The following is a 6,333-nucleotide window of genomic DNA, read 5'->3' on the forward strand; positions in this document are numbered from 1 at the left end:
AGAACAAGATGTTGGGGCGAGGGGGGTTAAGTAAAAAGTTGAAAAGGAAACAAGTTTGAAATAAGGGGAAAGAGCCTTTATGCTTTCTTGAGATTATACACTGATTTTTAACATTCGGCCCTAAAATGCAATCCCTGATTCTGAGAGTCTTGGGGCCTGGGCATCCCAGGGTCATTGCCTGATGCTCACAGATAAGGTTGTCTTCTTAGGTAGATGCTCCACCTCAGCCTCTTGGGGCTGCTTAGTAATGGTGTTGTCTCCCCAAGGATGAGGCTGCAGAGCTGAAGGGCATAGGGGCAGCCTTGCTATCCGTACCCATCACTTGGCAGTTGGGTATGCGGTTGCTGATCTGACTTCCATTTCAACACAGAAAGTGGTGAGTGGCAAAAATAAACTCGAACAAAATGAAGCCCAGGGATATTCTTCCTTAAGGATTATGCTGAAGTATTTCCAGGGAAGTGATGTCTCTCCCCTTAAAAGCAAGAATTCCGTCGTAAAATATGAAAGAAAGTAATTTGAGGACTGTGCCATGCAGCTAGAGTCTAAACTTGACAATAGTTTCCCCACAGAAACTCTATTTTATTCATTGTGTGGTCTCAGGTAGCTTATTTGGGGGTGGAGGTGGGGGCAGTCTCTCTCTCTCTCTCTCTCTCTCTCTCTCTCTCTCTCTCTCTCTCTCTCTCTCCATCCCCCCACAGATGCTGTTTTCCGTAAGTTGTTTTATTTTCTTTAGGGAAAGGAGTCTTGGTCTCCCGAATGCTTTGTGATACCCTTCCCTAAAAAGTCTTTCCATCGACTGAGTTGGCCTGAAGGTTATAAACCATAATCAATACTAAAGCTGGTTGCTGCAAGGTGCTAATTGATATCCCTTAACAGGAACAGTGTCAGCAATCCATAGAGGAGGCACGGCATAGGTAGATTTACAGCTTTGATTTTGAAAGGGTTTCGGGAATGCCCAGTGATGCTCTCCCCTGCACTCCCTTTGAATGTTAATGTTTTCTTGAGGACTGTTGCAGACTCACTGAGAGGATAGTGCCTCCACTCACTGAAGCAGAATCCTCCGAAGAGTTGCTGAGGCAGAACTGAAATCATGGCTTGCCTCAAAGAGGCAGCTGTATTGGCTGCTAATGACGCCTCGCACAGAAAGACGATGCTCCTTTAACTCGAGGTTTTAATGGGAAGTTTCTAAGCCTGAGAGACAACAGCTTGAGAGCTGGGTGTGCCATCAGCTGCTCGCAGCTACCTCTCTGTCTCCCTGCTTGCACTCAGCCTGACCGGGAAGAATGGAAACCAGACAGGCTTTTAACTACCTGTAACTGTTCCACCAGGAGATGAATCGAGCGTTTGCCCAGCCAGATCCAGGTACTCGATCATCACTGTGTCTTTGAGCTAATTAGATGCTTTTCTGTAACTTTGTAATTTATGCATGAGCAGTAATCACAGGTCTGAGTTCTGAATTTAAATTTGACTGTTGAAGTCTAATTAATCAGCTGCTAGGTAGGGAAAAGTTAGTTCAAGAAGGTAAAATGTAACGATGGCCCCCTTGTAAGAGCACATTGAAGTGTATCACGGTTCTGATACTGCATTTTTAAAAAGTAGGAAAACAGGCTCTTTTCCTCCCTGCATAAGCTGTAGTGATTTATTCTTGAAAACTGTTTACTCATTACAGTTTCCCCCTTCGTGTGACTTACCCAACCCTCTGAAAAGGTAACAAGAATGTTTGGTTTTGTTTACAAGGGCTCACAACTCAACAACTTCCTAATGGGTGTTGATGACCCTGAGTGAGGAGCACTAGCTGTTGTAGCCTTTTGGGGTGTCCCTGTGAACATCATCTCTTCTACCACAAAACTCAGGAGGAAGGAGTCAGAAAACCCAGAGGAACTGGAGGGCTCATTGAGGTTTACAGTGCCACTTTACTAATTGTGGCTTCAGTTTGCCCAGTTAAGGTTTGGGTACCGCGTGGTTCTTGGCTAGGCTACAAGCCTGCCTTGTAGTCTCTTTAAAACTCTCTCAGCAAGTGTTAGGGGGAAATGATTCTGAGAAAGAAGTAGAGAGGAGACTGGGACGCAAGAGCCATGTCCCCCAGTGGCCCAGAGGTAACAGCAGTGGTAACAGACTCCACTCCTAAATCCAAGCAGCCGCATCTGCAGACTGACTCTGCAGGGTTGAGCAGAAAAGAAACCTTCCACAGAGCAGCAGTGTGAAAGGACTGCAGAAACTGCCTGTTGACATTTGGAGCTGACCAGTTTCACATTTTCTTTTTTTTTTTTTTTTTAAAAAATATTGCTGTGAGCTTTCTAGTATCCTAGAGTATGTTTTTCAAGCGTATAAAATAATCATCTCCCTCAGCTGTCCTATGAATTTTCAAGCCCTGGTGGGTGTTGCATTGGAACGGGAAGGCAATGTTTAGAAAAAAATTTATGTACATGTTGCCACGTATTTATGTCAACCAAAAGTTAAATGTGGGACAGGAGGATTTAAAACATATGAAGCACTTCCGAAGTCTCAGGACATTATTACCTGGAATTGTAGCTGATCACCAGGGCCATGAATTATTTGAATTTATATGTAACATTTCGTATCACTGTGTCTATATACAACTATGTGGATACTGTTTACTTGGCTAATATGCAGGGTTTCTGAAAGATTCACAAGACTTTGTCTTTTCTACAGACACTACACAGGACCCTCTCTTAGCTGCATGCTTTACTGCTTGAAAAGCTGTTAGCTGTTTGGTCTTACTGAGTTAATGAGGAGGCTGGTATAGAGGGTCACTCAGAGTTCTAGGGGGGGGGGAACCTGGGATGTTCATTTGCCTGGAGGGAGGGAGTGTGTCAGAGATAACATGGTAGAGCCCTCAGCTCTGAGAGTCAGAATGTGGCTGAGGCTTGCTCTAGCATGAAAGTAGAGACTGAGTTTACTAAGATTAATTCTCAGGATGTGTTCCTTAGGTCACTGAAAGTCACAGTCCCGTGTCAGTAATCAATGCTAGGGCCATTGCAGAACGATGCAACCCTTTAGGTAAGTTCGTCTCCGCCAGACACTGCAAATTCAGCCCTTCCTACCTAGCCAGCTCCCTCCTTGTTTGTCTAAACAGCGGCCTCCCTACCCTGCCAGATACACATAAATGAAGTACACAGGGTCTCTTTATAAGACAAAGTGTCCTGTCAGTGTAAAGTGAACAAACTCATGAGTGTTCTTGTTCAATGGATGGACTGTGTTTACGCCTAGTTTTAAAAACATGTCAACTTAAGAAATTAGGTTTCTGACCTGGAAGCATTAAAAACTAGGCACGGCAGTTATGCGCTTCAGACACACCTAAAACACAAACAGTGATGCGTTACTCTGCCCAGCAGAGCATTAACAGCTGAGAGATGAGACCTTCAACTCATCCCAACTGGCTGTGTGGAGGAAGGGGAGCGGCTACTCTTTAGCTAACTGGATGTGCTTTTGTGTGCTACCTTTACACAACACAAACTAGAAATAATCTCACCTTGCACAAAAGTGGTAAAGAGGGGGAAGCATCCTTTCCGACTGCTTATATATTGAACACCCAGAATGTGCCAGGCAGCGCTGCCAAGGACTACAGCTGTCACGCCCACCGCCACCACAGTGCATTCCAGGCAGGAAGGCATTTGAGACATAAGTGTGAGGCTCTGGAGTCAGGGGTCTGTAAGCATTTCCACAGGTCGAGGTCACGAATGCCCTGGGCTGAGTGTGTCGCTGCCACTTTAAAAATGAGGTAAGAAATGTGTTGTGGCTCTAAGAGATACTTTGCTCATAGCAAAGTATTTTTTTTCTTTTTGTGAAATTGCATAATGAGATGCAAATTAGATAAAATGTCCAAGGGCTTGCAGCCTGAAAAGGGTGCCTGTTGACATTAATCGTCTCCATGTAAGACATTAGGAGTCAGTATATTTTAGAGGACTGAAATTCTTCTTCAAGAGGCAGATTATGTAAGAATGACCTTTTCACTAGAAGGGTAGTTGCCTATATCTGGCTGATTGTTTTATTATACTTTGGACCCCACCCATCAGCACCAAAAGCCAGGAAAAACTGAACAGCCAAATAATTACCAGCTTTTCAATCTGGTAATTAAGATCTGTGGCAATTAACATGTCATGGTGACTTGAACTGTCTGTGGTTCTCTGAAAGTTGATCTGTTTCTGAGATCTATCTCAGCTCTGCTGAATGGCTTGGGTTGTTCACTGACTCGGGTAACTGGAACCTTGCATTTCAAATTCAGTTTCCTGGACTATAAAGGGGGTCAGACGTTCAATCCAATGTATACCCAGTCAGTGACCCTAGGTCAGCAATGCATTCCTCAGGAAGTTGTTGCTTCCTAAGGAAGAAGGCACCTACCCTGGTTACTTGTTCTCTGAAGTGTCTGCAGACAGAGTAGGAGGCACTATCTTTGGTAAAGAAGAGCTGTGAGGGCTTAGCTGGTGAAGACCCTGAGAACGGAGATATAATGCAAAGGTGGAAAGAGGAGTGTGCATTGTGAACAGGACCTGGCGGTGGAGGTGTTGGGGGTGTTCTTGGTGAGCAGGCAAAATCAGAAATATTGTCCCCTGGTGTCCCTAGATTCCATCACCTGGGACTTTATTTTGGCCAGTGCGTTGGCCGTTTTACCAGAAGTCAAATGAGATTTGACACATGTTCTATTTTAAATGGGAAAATAAATTAATAGCATAGAAGATTCTGTTGCTGTAGCAATACTGCTCTGTGGTCCAGGAACCATCAGAACATCTCCTCCCGGGGAGTCAATGGCCTGGCACAAGAGTCTCTAGGAGGAGGAACAGTTAGATTTAGGATGGACAGGATGCAGTGTATAAGGAGGATGGATGAACAAAAAGAAGGAGAGAGAGAGAGAGAGAGAGAGAGAGAGAGAGAGAGAGAGAGAGAGAGAGAGAGAGAGAACAGATAGGCTGCTTGCACAGACCGCCAGAGTCGTTCAGGATATTTTCCACTCTGTCATTTTCAGAGACTCCATGGAGCTTGACTTGAAAAAGGGGGTATGTTATGTAATTTTTAAAGGCATCTTTTGAATTGAGTCTTGTTGCTTCAGTATTAAAATTAGACTTTATTTCCCAAGCAAACACAATTGGACCTGGCAGAGAGAGAGAGAGAGAGAGAAAGCACAGATGCACTGCATGATGGGGAAATCCCGCCAGGGCCAGATGCTGCTGTGAGTAACCATGGTCCTTCTTTATACTTAAAATAACTGCCATGTGCTATTAGTAAGACTCCGGGTAACCATGCCAAAACCCTGTTTTCTCAGATGTCTTTGTTCATAAAAATAAAATAAAATAAAAAAGATTTCATTATTGCTGTTCATAAAAGGAAGATTTCATTATTTAGTTAAAAGCACCATTGAACATTTTGTAAGAATAATTTTTTTACTGAAACAGGGACATTTTACTTTAAGATGGGCTTTTAAAAATTTAGGTGCCTGAATATTTGTGCATGGCAATTGTTAGGCGATGACGCTTACTTCTTCATTCCCTCCCCCCTTTTTTTCTAATTTAATTTTTCCCCCATCCATTTAAGTATGCCGTTGAACATTTTAAATTTGTAAATTGCCAGTGAGCTGATTGCAGGTTTGAAAATTAAGCAGTCTCATGAAGAGATTTCAACTGCTTCTAAATTGAATTCATGAAGTAGTTGGCCTTTGACCTTTGTCTCGGGGTCTCTCTGTCCCCTGATCCTTTGGTACCCACCCCTTCTCCAGCCATCATGTGTCCGTTTGCTCATGGCATCCTGGCTGCTCCCTGTCTGCCCTTCACTTGCACGTTGGTCCCATGGGGATCTTTGCCCCGTCTTCTACATTTCTTTGCTCCTTCATCCTGTGTCTTGCATCTCTTCCTGTTCCTAGCGGGGACAGTTCTCATGGAAAAGTTGCTGTTCATAGGGTAAAGGTGACATGTTCCTTGCTGAAATATTAACCTAGTAAGAAAGTGTGGTTCTTTCTGACCGAAATGTGTTATTTTAGGAAAAATTTGGGCACTGTGGTATACTGGAAGAGGAGAGCTTTGCAATTTATAAAGTGCTATATAACGTTTTCAAATTTTTTTTGCTTGCATACTCTTACTGAATTGGTATCGATCTGATTTTCTATTGCCATCTATATTCAGGCTTCACAAAGTGGGTGTCAGGTTTTATACGAGAATTAACTGGGTTTTTGTATCTTGCCTCTTCCTTCCTTCCTTCCTTCCTTCCTTCCTTCCTTCCTTCCTTCCTTCCTTCCTTCCTCCCTCCCTCCCTCCCTCCCTCTTCCTCTCTCCTCTCATCCCTCCTCTCCTTCTGTTTTTCCTTTCCTTCCCTTCCCTTCCC

The 6,333-nt window shown here is 43.8% G+C and overlaps 1 protein-coding gene across 3 annotated transcripts in view; it reads left to right on the top strand.

Moving 5' to 3' along the window:
• Positions 1-293: 293 nt before the first annotated feature.
• Ctxn3 (cortexin 3) overlaps positions 294-6,333 on the top strand; it is a 10,641-nt gene continuing 4,601 nt past the window's right edge. The window contains exons 1-3 of one of the 3 annotated variants that reach the window (XM_029547181.1): positions 294-376; positions 1,017-1,362; positions 5,096-5,188. The gene's annotated coding sequence lies outside the window, so the exon portion shown is untranslated. Of the gene's footprint in view, positions 377-1,016; positions 1,363-3,653; positions 3,743-5,095; positions 5,189-6,333 lie in introns of those variants that run through there. The other 2 variants (XM_029547183.1, XM_029547182.1) reach the window with 2 other exon arrangements.

This window comes from Mus pahari, chromosome 15 (assembly GCF_900095145.1).
Source record: "Mus pahari chromosome 15, PAHARI_EIJ_v1.1, whole genome shotgun sequence".
Classification (NCBI taxonomy): domain Eukaryota; kingdom Metazoa; phylum Chordata; class Mammalia; order Rodentia; family Muridae; genus Mus; species Mus pahari.